At 52.9% G+C, this 12,785-nt stretch overlaps 1 protein-coding gene across 1 annotated transcript in view; it reads left to right on the top strand.

Moving 5' to 3' along the window:
• Positions 1 to 12,785, top strand: part of LOC128657974 (uncharacterized) — a 285,898-nt gene that overhangs the window by 163,571 nt on the left and 109,542 nt on the right. The gene's annotated exons all lie outside the window — the stretch shown is intronic.

Below are 12,785 nucleotides of genomic sequence, written 5' to 3'. Positions count from 1 at the left end.
AAAGTACAGAGTATACTCTGTACTTTAAAGGAGATCTATTTTCACACACCCAGCTGTAATTTTGTTATACCTTTGGTATTTTGTATAATAAAATACAGATTTTTAACTTTTATACTCTGTACTTTAAAGGAGATCTATTTTCACACACCCAGCTGTAATTTTGTTATACCTTTGGTATTTTGTATAATAAAATACAGATTTTTAACTTTTATACTCTGTACTTTAAAGGAGATCTATTTTCACACACCCAGCTGTAATTTTGTTATACCTTTGGTATTTTGTATAATAAAATACAGATTTTTAACTTTTATACTCTGTACTTTAAAGGAGATCTATTTTCACACACCCAGCTGTAATTTTGTTATACCTTTGGTATTTTGTATAATAAAATACAGATTTTTAACTTTTATACTCTGACGTCATCGCTGCACGTTCCTGATGCTGGCTGGAGCTCAGCGCCTATTTCAATGTTACACTGACGATCTGTCACTGCCCAAGTATAGGTGTTACTTTGTGTGCTCCTGGGTGTGACAGATCATTCTTTCTAACTGCCTATTATTGATTACTGTTGCTAAACCTGCCTGACTACTCTACCTGCCTTAACCCTTAATCTGCTGGATTGATTACTGTTGCTGAACCTGCCTGTCTGACTACTCTACCTGCCTTAACCCTTAATCTGCTGGATTGATTACTGTTGCTGAACCTGCCTGTCTTACTACTCTACCTGCCTAAACCCTTAATCTGCTGGACTGCTTTGCTGTTGCCAAACCCTGCCTGCCTGGCCATTCTAGTGGTTTATCCTTGGACTGCTTTGCTGTTCCCAATCCCTGCCTGCCTGACCATTCTAGTGGTTTATCCTTGGACTGCTTTGCTGTTGCCAAACCCTGCCTGCCTGACCATTCTAGTGGTTTATCCTTGGACTGCTTTGCTGTTCCCAATCCCTGCCTGCCTGACCACTCTAGTGGTTTATCCTTGGACTGCTTTGCTGTTGACAATCCCTGCCTGCCTGACCATTCTAGTGGTTTATCCTTGAACTGCTTTGTTGTTACCAAACCCTGCCGGCCTGACCATTCTAGTGGTTTATGCTTGGACTGCTTTACTGTTGCCAAACCCTGCCTGCCTATTCTAGTGGTGTGCCCTAGGACTGCACTGGTGGGAAATTTCTTTCCTTTCACATTTTGGCCTGTGTACACTTTAATACTAGTATATATTATCTCAGCCTCACACACAGTCGGAGCCTCCTCTCCATTAGCTTCTATACAGATAAAAAACTTTACATGTGTGAGAGAGAGGTCTGTCTGTCTCTACGGGGGCTGGGGTGTGATTGGGGCTGAGGGTCTCTACAGGAGCTGGGGTGTGAGATGGAGGGAGGGCTGGTACAGGGGTGTGAGACAAAGGAGGCTGAGAGTCTATAGAGGAGCTGGAATATGAGAAAGTGGGGGGCTGAGAGTTTGCACATGGACTGGGGTGTTAAACAGAGGGGGCTGAGAACTTGTGCAGGGGCTTGGGTGTGAGACATAGGGGGGCTGAGAACCAGTACAGGACGAGAGAGAGAGAGAGAGAAAGAAAGAGAGAGAAAGAGAGAGAAAGAGAGAGAAAGAGAGAGAAAGAGAGAGAAAGAGAGAGAAAGAGAGAGAAAGAGAGAGAAAGAGAGAGAAAGAGAGAGAAAGAGAGAGAAAGAGAGAGAAAGAGAGAGAAAGAGAGAGAAAGAGAGAGAGAAGAGAGAGAAAGAGAGAGAAAGAGAGAGAAAGAGAGAGAGAGAGAGAGAGAGAGAGAGAGAGAGAGAGAGAGAGAGAGAGAGAGAGAGAGAGAGAGAGAGAGAGAGAGAGAGAGAGAGAGAGAGAGAGAGAGAGAGAGAGAGAGAGAGAGAGAGAGAGAGAGAGAGAGAGAGAGAGAGAGAGAGAGAGAGAGAGAGAGAGAGTCTTTTACAGTGTATGAGGTGTGAGACAGAGGGGCCTGAAAGTTTGCACAAAGACTGGGCTGTGAGACAAGGGGGACTGCGATTTTGTACAGGGGATTTAACACTAGTATATAATATTCTTTCATCCTCACACACAGTCAGAGCCTCCTCTCCATTAGCTTCTATAAAGATATACAGTAAAATAATAAATAATATTTCCCATTGCCTCACACACACAGTACTATGTACCTCCTAGTTTCTCAACCTGTGGTCTTATATACAAATATATAATATTATAGGTTCCCACTATCTCAACAGACAAGTTTATTTGCCTCACACACACAGCCCCCTCCCCACTACCTTATATATAGCATAGCTGCCTATAGATATTTCCATTGCCTCACACACAGATACCTCCCCAGTGAATTATATACAGATAAATAATATTATAGAGGTTCCCTCTGCCTCACACACTCCTTCCAGACTGTACAACTGTATCCTCGAGAAACAGCTAGATCCCTTGCAGAAAAAAAGACTGTGAACTCAGCCACGTGACTGCAGTGACATCATTTGTCCTTTAACCGGACTGGATCTAGCTGCTACCGGGTAATAAATGTGAATAAAGGAAACGTGAAAACTAACATTAACCGCTTAAGGGTGAGGGGGGAACTGGGTGCAGATAATTGAATACAAGTGGGGTTCAGAGGGTGAGCTGTGGCTGCGGACAGAGGGGTTAAGAGGACGAGGAGGGGTTTATCATATGTGCAAGGCAGAGGGGAGCTGAGAACTTGTACAGGGGCAGGGATGTGAGGCTGGGCAGCGGTGCTGTGCGTCTGTACAGGGGCTGGGGTGTGAGACAGAGAGGGGCTGATAGCCTGTACAGGGGTTTAGGTGTGGGGCAGAGGAGGACTGTGAACCCGTTCAGGACTGGGGGGGTGAGAATCTGTATAGGTTATGGGGTGTGTGAGACAGAGGGGACCTGGGATGTGAGGAGGGCTGTGATGAGCTGGAGACCGGAGTGTGATACAGAGGGGAGGGCTCAGGGCTGAATGGCCGGGGGTAAAATACTGTACAGGGCCTTAGGTGTGAGGCAGAGGGGGACTGAAAACCAATACAGGGTCTGGTGAGTCTGTGTGAGAGAGAGAGAGGGGTCTATGAGTCTGTACAGGGGCTGGGGTGTGAGACAGGGGTGCTGAGAATCTGTACAGGGGCTGGGGTGTGAGACAGGGGCTGGGGTGTGAGACAGGGGGGCTGAGAATCTGTACAGGGGCTGGGGTGTGAGACAGAGGGGCTGGGGTGTGAGACAGGGGGGCTGAGAATCTGTACAGGGGCTGGGGTGTGAGACGAGGGGGCTGAGAATCTGTACAGGGGCTGGGGTGTGAGAGAGAGAGAGAGAGAGAGAGAGAGAGAGAGAGAGAGAGAGAGAGAGAGATGAGAGAGAGAGAGAGAGAGAGAGAGAGAGAGAGAGAGAGAGAGAGAGAGAGAGAGAGAGAGAGAGAGAGAGAGAGGAGAGAGAGAGAGAGAGAGAGAGAGAGAGAGAGAGAGAGAGAGAGAGAGAGAGAGAGAGAGAGAGAGAGAGAGAGAGAGAGAGAGAGAGAGAGAGAGAGAGAGATGAGAGAGAGAGAGAGAGAGAGAGAGAGAGAGAGAGAGAGAGAGAGAGAGAGAGAGAGAGAGAGAGAGAGAGAGAGAGAGAGAGAGAGAGAGAGAGAGAGAGAGAGAGAGAGAGAGAGAGAGAGGAGAGAGAGAGAGAGAGAGAGAGAGAGAGAGAGAGAGAGAGAGAGAGAGAGAGAGAGAGAGAGAGAGAGAGAGAGAGAGAGAGAGAGAGAGAGAGAGAGAGAGAGAGAGAGAGAGAGAGAGAGAGAGAGAGAGAGAGAGAGAGAGAGAGAGAGAGAGAGAGAGAGAGAGATATATATATGAGTCTGTACAGGGGCTGGGGTGTGAGACAGAGGGGGCTGAGAATCTGTACGGGGGCTGGGGTGTGAGACAGAGGGGGCTGAGAATCTGTACGGGGGCTGGGGTGTGAGACAGAGGGGGCTGAGAATCTGTACGGGGGCTGGGGTGTGACACAGGGGGGCTGAGAATCTGTACGGGGGCTGGGGTGTGAGACAGGGGGCTGAGAATCTGTACGGGGGCTGGGGTGTGAGACAGGGGCTGGGGTGTGAGACAGGGGCTGGGGTGTGAGACAGGGGCTGGGGTGTGAGACAGGGGCTAGGGTATGAGACAGGGGCTGGGGTGTGAGACAAGGGGGCTGATAGTCTGTACAGGGGCTGGAGTGTGAGACAGGGGGGCTGAGAATTTGTACAGGGGCTGGGGTGTGAGACAGGGGGGCTGAGAATCTGTACAGGGGCTGGGCTGTGAGACAGGGGGGCTGAGAATCTGTACAGGGGCTGGGCTGTGAGACAGGGGGGCTGAGAATCTGTACAGGGGCTGGGCTGTGAGACAGGGGGGCTGAGAATCTGTACAGGGGTTGGGGTGTGAGACAGGGGGGCTGAGAATCTGTACAGGGGCTGGGCTGTGAGACAGGGGGGCTGAGAATCTGTACGGGGGTTGGGGTGTGAGACGGGGGGCTGAGAATCTGTACGGGGGCTGGGGTGTGAGACAGGGGCTGGGGTGTGAGACAGGGGCTGGGGTGTGAGACAGGGGCTGGGGTGTGAGACAGGGGCTGGGGTGTGAGACAGGGGCTGGGGTGTGAGACAGGGGCTGGAGTGTGAGACAGGGGGGCTGAGAATTTGTAAAGGGGCTGGAGTGTGAGACAGGGGGGCTGAGAATTTGTACAGGGGCTGGGGTGTGAGACAGGGGGGCTGAGAATCTGTACAGGGGCTGGGGTGTGAGACAGGGGGGCTGAGAATCTGTACAGGGGTTGGGGTGTGAGACAGGGGGGCTGAGAATCTGTACGGGGGCTGGGGTGTGAGACAGGGGCTGGGGTGTGAGACAGGGGCTGGGGTGTGAGACAGGGGCTGGGGTGTGAGACAGGGGCTGGGGTGTGAGACAGGGGCTGGGGTGTGAGACAGGGGCTGGGGTGTGAGACAGGGGCTGGGGTGTGAGACAGGGGCTGGGGTGTGAGACAGGGGCTGGGGTGTGAGACAGGGGCTGGAGTGTGAGACAGGGGGGCTGAGAATTTGTAAAGGGGCTGGAGTGTGAGACAGGGGGGCTGAGAATTTGTAAAGGGGCTGGGGTGTGAGACAGGGGGGCTGAGAATCTGTACAGGGGCTGGGGTGTGAGACAGGGGGGCTGAGAATCTGTACAGGGGCTGGGGTGTGAGACAGGGGGGCTGAGAATCTGTACAGGGGCTGGGGTGTGAGACAGGGGGGCTGAGAATCTGTACAGGGGTTGGGGTGTGAGACGGAGGGCTGAGAATCTGTACGGGGGCTGAGAATCTGTACGGGGGCTGAGAATCTGTACGGGGGCTGAGAATCTGTACGGGGGCTGAGAATCTGTACGGGGGCTGGGGTGTGAGACAGGGGCTGGGGTGTGAGACAGGGGCTGGGGTGTGAGACAGGGGCTGGGGTGTGAGACAGGGGCTGGGGTGTGAGACAGGGGCTGGGGTGTGAGACAGGGGCTGGGGTGTGAGACAGGGGCTGGGGTGTGAGACAGGGGCTGGGGTGTGAGACAGGGGCTGGGGTGTGAGACAGGGGCTGGGGTGTGAGACAGGGGCTGGGGTGTGAGACAGGGGCTGGGGTGTGAGACAGGGGCTGGGGTGTGAGACAGGGGCTGGGGTGTGAGACAGGGGCTGGGGTGTGAGACAGGGGCTGGGGTGTGAGACAGGGGCTGGGGTATGAGACAGGGGGGCTGAGAATTTGTACAGGGGCTGGGGTGTGAGACAGGGGGGCTGAGAATCTGTACAGGGGCTGGGGTGTGAGACAGGGGGGCTGAGAATCTGTACAGGGGCTGGGGTGTGAGACAGGGGGGCTGAGAATCTGTACAGGGGCTGGGGTGTGAGACAGGGGGGCTGAGAATCTGTACAGGGGCTGGGGTGTGAGACAGGGGGGCTGAGAATCTGTACAGGGGCTGGGGTGTGAGACAGGGGGGCTGAGAATCTGTACAGGGGCTGGGCTGTGAGACAGGGGGGCTGAGAATCTGTACAGGGGCTGGGCTGTGAGACAGGGGGGCTGAGAATCTGTACAGGGGCTGGGCTGTGAGACAGGGGCTGGGGTGTGAGACAAGGGGGCTGAGAATCTGTACAGGGGCTGGGGTGTGAGACAGGGGGGTTGAGAATCTGTACAGGGGCTGGGGTGTGAGACAGGGTGGCTGAGAATCTGTACAGGGGCTGGGGTGTGAGACAGGGGGGCTGAGAATCTGTACAGGGGCTGGGGTGTGAGACGGGCTGGGGTGTGAGACGGGGGGCTGAGAATCTGTACAGGGGCTGGGGTGTGAGACAGGGGCTGGGGTGTGAGACGGGGGGCTGAGAATCTGTACAGGGGCTGGGGTGTGAGACGGGGGGCTGAGAATCTGTACAGGGGCTGGGGTGTGAGACGGGGGGCTGAAAATCTGTACAGGGGCTGGGGTGTGAGACAGGGGGGTTGAGAATCTGTACAGGGGCTGGGGTGTGAGACAGAGGGGGATGAGAATCTGTACAGGGGCTGGGGTGTGACACAGGGGGGCTGAGAATCTGGACAGGGGGGGCTGAGAATCTGTACAGGGGCTGGGGTGTGAGACAGGGGCTGGGGTGTGAGACGGGCTGGGGTGTGAGACAAGGGGGCTGATAGTCTGTACAGGGGCTGGAGTGTGAGACAGGGGGGCTGAGAATTTGTACAGGGGCTGGGGTGTGAGATAGGGGGGCTGAGAATCTGTACTGGGGCTGGGGTGTGAGACAGGGGGGCTGAGAATCTGTACAGGGGCTGGGGTGTGAGACGGGGGGCTGAGAATCTGTACAGGGGCTGGGGTGTGAGACAGGGGGGCTGAGAATCTGTACAGGGGCTGGACTGTGAGACAGGGGGGCTGAGAATCTGTACAGGGGTTGGGCTGTGAGACAGGGGCTGGGGTGTGAGACAAGGGGGCTGGGGTGTGAGACAAGGGGGCTGGGGTGTGAGACAAGGGGGCTGGGGTGTGAGACAAGGGGGCTGGGGTGTGAGACAAGGGGGCTGGGCTGTGAGACAGGGGCTGGGGTGTGAGACAAGGGGGCTGAGAATCTGGACAGGGGCTGGGGTGTGAGACAGGGGGGCTGAGAATCTGTACAGGGTCTGGGGTGTGAGACAGAGGGGGCTGAGAATCTGTACAGGGGCTGGGCTGTGAGACAAGGGGGCTGAGAATCTGTACAGGGGCTGGGGTGTGAGACAGAGGGGGCTGAGAATCTGTACAGGGGCTGGGGTGTGAGACGGGGGGCTGAGAATCTGTACAGGGGCTGGGGTGTGAGACTGGGGGGCTGAGAATCTGTACAGGGGCTGGGCTGTGAGACAGGGGGGCTGAGAATCTGTACAGGGGCTGGGGTGTATGTGAGAATCTGGACAGGGGGGGCTGAGAATCTGTACAGGGGCTGGGGTGTGAGACAGGGGCTGGGGTGTGAGACAGGGGCTGGGGTGTGAGACAAGGGGGCTGATAGTCTGTACAGGGGCTGGAGTGTGAGACAGGGGGGCTGAGAATTTGTAAAGGGGCTGGGGTGTGAGACAGGGGGGCTGATAATTTGTACAGGGGCTGGGGTGTGAGACAGGGGGGCTGAAAATCTGTACAGGGGCTGTGTGAGACAGGGGGGCTGAGAATCTGTACAGGGGCTGGGGTGTGAGACAGGAGGGCTGAGAATCTGTACAGGGGCTGGGCTGTGAGACAGGGGGGCTGGGAATCTGTACAGGGGCTGGGCTGTGAGACAGGGGGGCTGAGAATATGTACAGGGGCTGGGCTGTGAGACAGGGGGGCTGAGAATCTGTACAGGGGCTGGGGTGTGAGACGGGGGGCTGAGAATCTGTACAGGGGCTGGGGTGTGAGACAGGGGGGCTGAGAATCTGTACAGGGGCTGGGGTGTGAGACGGGGGGCTGAGAATCTGTACAGGGGCTGGGGTGTGAGACGGGGGGCTGAGAATCTGTACAGGGGCTGGGGTGTGAGACAGGGGGGTTGAGAATCTGTACAGGGGCTGGGGTGTGAGACGGGGGGCTGAGAATCTGTACAGGTGCTGGGGTGTGAGACGGGGGGCTGAGAATCTGTACAGGGGCTGGGGTGTGAGACGGGGGTTGAGAATCTGTACAGGGGCTGGGGTGTGAGACAGGGGGGCTGAGAATCTGTACAGGGGCTGGGGTGTGAGACGGGAGCTGAGAATCTGTACAGGGGCTGGGGTGTGAGACGGGGGGCTGAGAATCTGTACAGGGGCTGGGGTGTGAGACGGGGGGCTGAGAATCTGTACAGGGGCTGGGGTGTGAGACGGGGGGCTGAGAATCTGTACAGGGGCTGGGGTGTGAGACGGGGGGCTGAGAATCTGTACAGGGGCTGGGGTGTGAGACGGGGGGCTGAGAATCTGTACAGGGGCTGGGGTGTGAGACGGGGGGCTGAGAATCTGTACAGGGGCTGGGGTGTGAGACAGGGGGGCTGAGAATCTGTACAGGGGCTGGGGTGTGAGACGGGGGGCTGAGAATCTGTACAGGGGCTGGGGTGTGAGACAGGGGGGTTGAGAATCTGTACAGGGGCTGGGGTGTGAGACAGGGGGGCTTAGAATCTGTACAGGGGCTGGGGTGTGAGACAGGGGGGCTGAGAATCTGTTCAGGGGCTGGGGTGTGAGACGGGGGGCTGAGAATCTGTACAGGGGCTGGGGTGTGAGACGGGGGGGCTGAGAATCTGTACAGGGGCTGGGGTGTGAGACGGGGGGGTTGAGAATCTGTACAGGGGCTGGAGTGTGAGACAGGGGGGCTGAGAATCTGTACAGGGGCTGGGGTGTGAGACAGGGGGCTGAGAATCTGTACAGGGGCTGAGAATCTGTACAGGGGCTGGGGTGTGAGACAGGGGCTGGGGTGTGAGACAGGGGGGCTGAGAATCTGTACAGGGGCTGGGGTGTGAGACAGGGGCTGGGGTGTGAGACAGGGGGGCTGAGAATCTGTACAGGGGCTGGGGTGTGAGACAGGGGCTGGGGTGTGAGACAGGGGGGCTGAGAATCTGTACAGGGGCTGGGGTGTGAGACAGGGGGGCTGAGAATCTGTACAGGGGCTGGGGTGTGAGACAGGGGCTGGGGTGTGAGACAGAGGGGGCTGGGGTGTGAGACAGAGGGGGCTGGGGTGTGAGACAGAGGGGGCTGGGGTGTGAGACAGAGGGGGCTGGGGTGTGAGACAGAGGGGGCTGGGGTGTGAGACAGAGGGGGCTGGGGTGTGAGACAGAGGGGGCTGGGGTGTGAGACAGGGGCTGGGGTGTGAGACAGAGGGGGCTGAGAATCTGTACAGGGGCTGGGGTGTGAGACGGGGGCTGAGAATCTGTACAGGGGCTGGGGTGTGTGATACAGAGGGGGCTGAGAGTCTGTACAGGGGCTGGGGTGTGTGATACAGAGGGGGCTGAGAGTCTATACAGGGACTGGGGTGTGTGATACAGAGGGGGCTGAGAGTCTATACAGGGACTGGAATCTGAGGAGGGCTGAGCGTCTGTACAGGGTGTGATACAGAGGGGAGGGCTGAAAGTCTGTATATGGGCTGGGGTGTGAGAACGAGGGGGGGGGGTTAAAGACTGTACATGGGCTTAGGTGTGAGGCAGAGGGGGGACTGAGAACCAATACAGGGGCTGGTGAGTCTGAGAGAGAGAAAGGTCTATGAGTCTCTACAGGGGCTGGGGACGGTGTGAGATAGAGGGGGGGCTGAGAGTCTATACAGGGGCTGGGGTGTGAGGAGGGGGCTGAGAGTCTATACAGGGGCTAGGGTGTGAGGAGGGGGTGTGTGAGGAGGGGGGCTGAGAGTCTATACAGGGGCTGGGGTGTGAGATGGGCTGAGAGTCTATACAGGGGCTGGGGTGTGAGACGAGGGGCTGAGAGTCTATACAGGCACTGGGGTGTGAAACAGGGGGGCTGAGAATCTGTACAGGGGCTGGAGTGTGTGAGACAGAGGGGGCTGAGAGTCTATACAGGCGCTAGGGTGTGAGACAGGGGGGGCTGAGAATCTGTACAGGGGCTGGGGTGTGTGAGACAGAGGGGGCTGAGAGTCTATACAGGGACTTGAATGTGAGGAGGGCTGAGCATCTGTACATGGGCTGGAGTGTGAGACAAAGGGGGGCTAAGATACTTTACTGGTGCTTAGGTGTGAGGCAGAGGGGGGCTGAGAACCAATACAGGGATTGGTGTGTGTGAGAGAGAGGTATGTGAGTCTCTACAGGGGGTGGGGTGTGATTGGGGCTGAGGGTCTCTACAGGAGCTGCGGTGTGAGATGGAGGGAGGCTGAGAGTCTGTACAGGGACTCAGGGCTGAGTTGTGAGGAGGGCTGAGGGTCTGTACAGGGGCTGGAGTGTGATACAGAGGGGAGGGCTGAGGGTCTGTACAGGGGCTGGGGTGTGAGACAAAGGAGGCTGAGAGTCAATAGAGGAGCTGGAGTATGAGAAAGAGGGGGCTGAGAACCAGGACTGGGCTGTAGGGGAGGGCTGAATCTTGTACAGGGTATGAGGTGTGAGACAGAGGGCCCTGAGTGTTTGGACAGGGACTGAGCTGTGAGACAGAGGGGACTGAGATTTTGTACAGGGACTTAGGTGTGAGGCAGAGGAGGAATGCGAACCAGTACAGGACTGGGGTGTGTGTGTGAGAGTGTCTGAGAATCTGTACAGGGACTGGGATGTGAGACAGAGAGGGAGTCTGTATAGGGGCAGACGTGTGAAACAGAGGGGGGCTGAGAGTCTTTATAGGGACTACAGTGTGAGGGGGGCTGATACAATGAGCAAGCTGTATTTGAGGGAGTGAGGACTTGATGAAGTACAGTCTGTGTGTTAGGGCGATGGGTATGAGTCTGACCTGTTTATAATAATTGTATATTTATCACTTGTTTATGTGATGGGGTCACAGGAAGTCAGTCTGCATGGTTGTCCCATACATCATGTGACATAACTGGGTAAAAGTTTATTAAAAAAATATATTTCTTATTGGTATTAGTTATTATTATTACTGTTGCTATAATTGACCATATATGACTATCTTAATGGTGTTAATAGAGGTGAAAAGTAATGGGTGACATGAAGCCATTTAACTAAATATGAAGAGGAAACCACATCTCCCAGCGTAATACAATATATATAATTATATGACGCACAAGCACAGTAGTTCAGTGAGTAGTAGGTATAAGGACCTGTCTTACAGCACATGTAGTAGCGCAAATACTTGTTGCCCAGTATTTGTTGTGCCCTCACTTAAAGGGATAGGAAAGACAAAATAAAACTTGCATGATTCAGATAGAGCATGCCATTTTAAGACACTTTTAAATTCACTTCTATTTTCATATGTGCTTCGTCCCAAGGCAGAACATAGTGATCTGAGATGTCATCAGATAAAATGCATCATGTCTGCAGAAAGAACAGGACACATGCAAGAACTGTTAGTGCTTTAACTTTGCAGCACTGCTTCACATCAGTCTTTTCTCTTCAAACAGGGCTGTGCTCTGGCTGCACTGTGTAAAGGGACAGTCAACACCAGAATTTGTGTTGTTTTAAAATATGGATAATCCCTTAATTACCCATTCCCCAGTTTTGCATAACCAACACAGTTATAATAATACACGTTTTATCTCTGTGATTACCTTGTATCTAAGCCTCTGCGGACTGCCCCCTTATTTCAGTTCTTTTGACAGACTTGCATTTTAGCCTATCAGTGCTCACTCCTCGGTAAATTCACGTGCTTGAGCTCAATGTTATCTATATGAAACACATGAACTAACTCCCTCTAGTGGTGAAAAACTGTCAAAATGCATTTAGATTAGAGGCGGCCTTCAAGGTCTAAGAAATTTGCATATGAACCTCCTAGGTTTAGCTTTCAACTAAGAATACCAAGAGAACAAAGCAAAATTGGTGATAAAAGTAAATTTGAAAGTTGTTTAAAATTCCCTATTTGAATCATGAAAGTTTTTTTTTTGGACTTGACTGTCCCTTTAATACAGCACATCCACAGCAAAGTGCTATTTAAAGTGAACATTCAAATATGCAGTAGAGCTGCAAAGCAGCAGCCTATTGATTGTTGACTGGCTCTCAGATTGTTTTTAATTCCAACCCATAGCCTTTCCCACTCTGCTGTTTTTGCTGAATATAAGCCATTCTTATTAGCAATGCACCTTTTTATTATTATATTTCTATGTTAGACCAAGAGAAAAAGAAACAAATTTATTCAAGAGACTTTTTACAATTAATTTTTTTGTCTGCAACTAATTTGCAATCCAATTTTTAACTGCTGAAATGTATTACAAAACTTTACAAATCGAATTATTCTCCAGTTAACCAACACATTGCATTTGAACTGGTGCTTTAACCCCTTAGTGACCACAGCACTTTTCAATTTTCAGACCGTTTGGGACCAGGGCTATTTTTACATTTCTGCAGTGTTTGTGTTTAGCTGTAATTTTCCTCTTACTCGTTTACTGTACCCACACATATTATATACCGTTTTTCTCGACATTAAATGGACTTTCTAAAGATACCATTATTTTTAACTTATCTTATAATTTACTATTAAAAAAATTATAAAGCATGATGAAAAAAATGGAAAAAACACACTTTTTCTAACTTTGAATCCCAAAATCTGTTAGACATCTACAACCACCAAAAAACACCAATGCTAAATAGTTTCTAAATTTTGTCTTGAGTTTAGAAATACCCAATATTTACATGTTCTTTGCTTTTTTGCAAGTTATAGGGCAATAAGTACAAGTAGCACTTTGCTATTTCCAAACCATTTTTTTTTTTAAATTTGCATAAATTACATTTTAACACTGATATATGTAAGGAATCCCTGAATAA

Source organism: Bombina bombina, chromosome 4 (genome assembly GCF_027579735.1).
Source record: "Bombina bombina isolate aBomBom1 chromosome 4, aBomBom1.pri, whole genome shotgun sequence".
Taxonomy (NCBI): Eukaryota; Metazoa; Chordata; class Amphibia; order Anura; family Bombinatoridae; genus Bombina; species Bombina bombina.
Note: the sequence above shows the minus strand (reverse complement) of the source record. Positions and strands in the feature narration are given on the sequence as shown.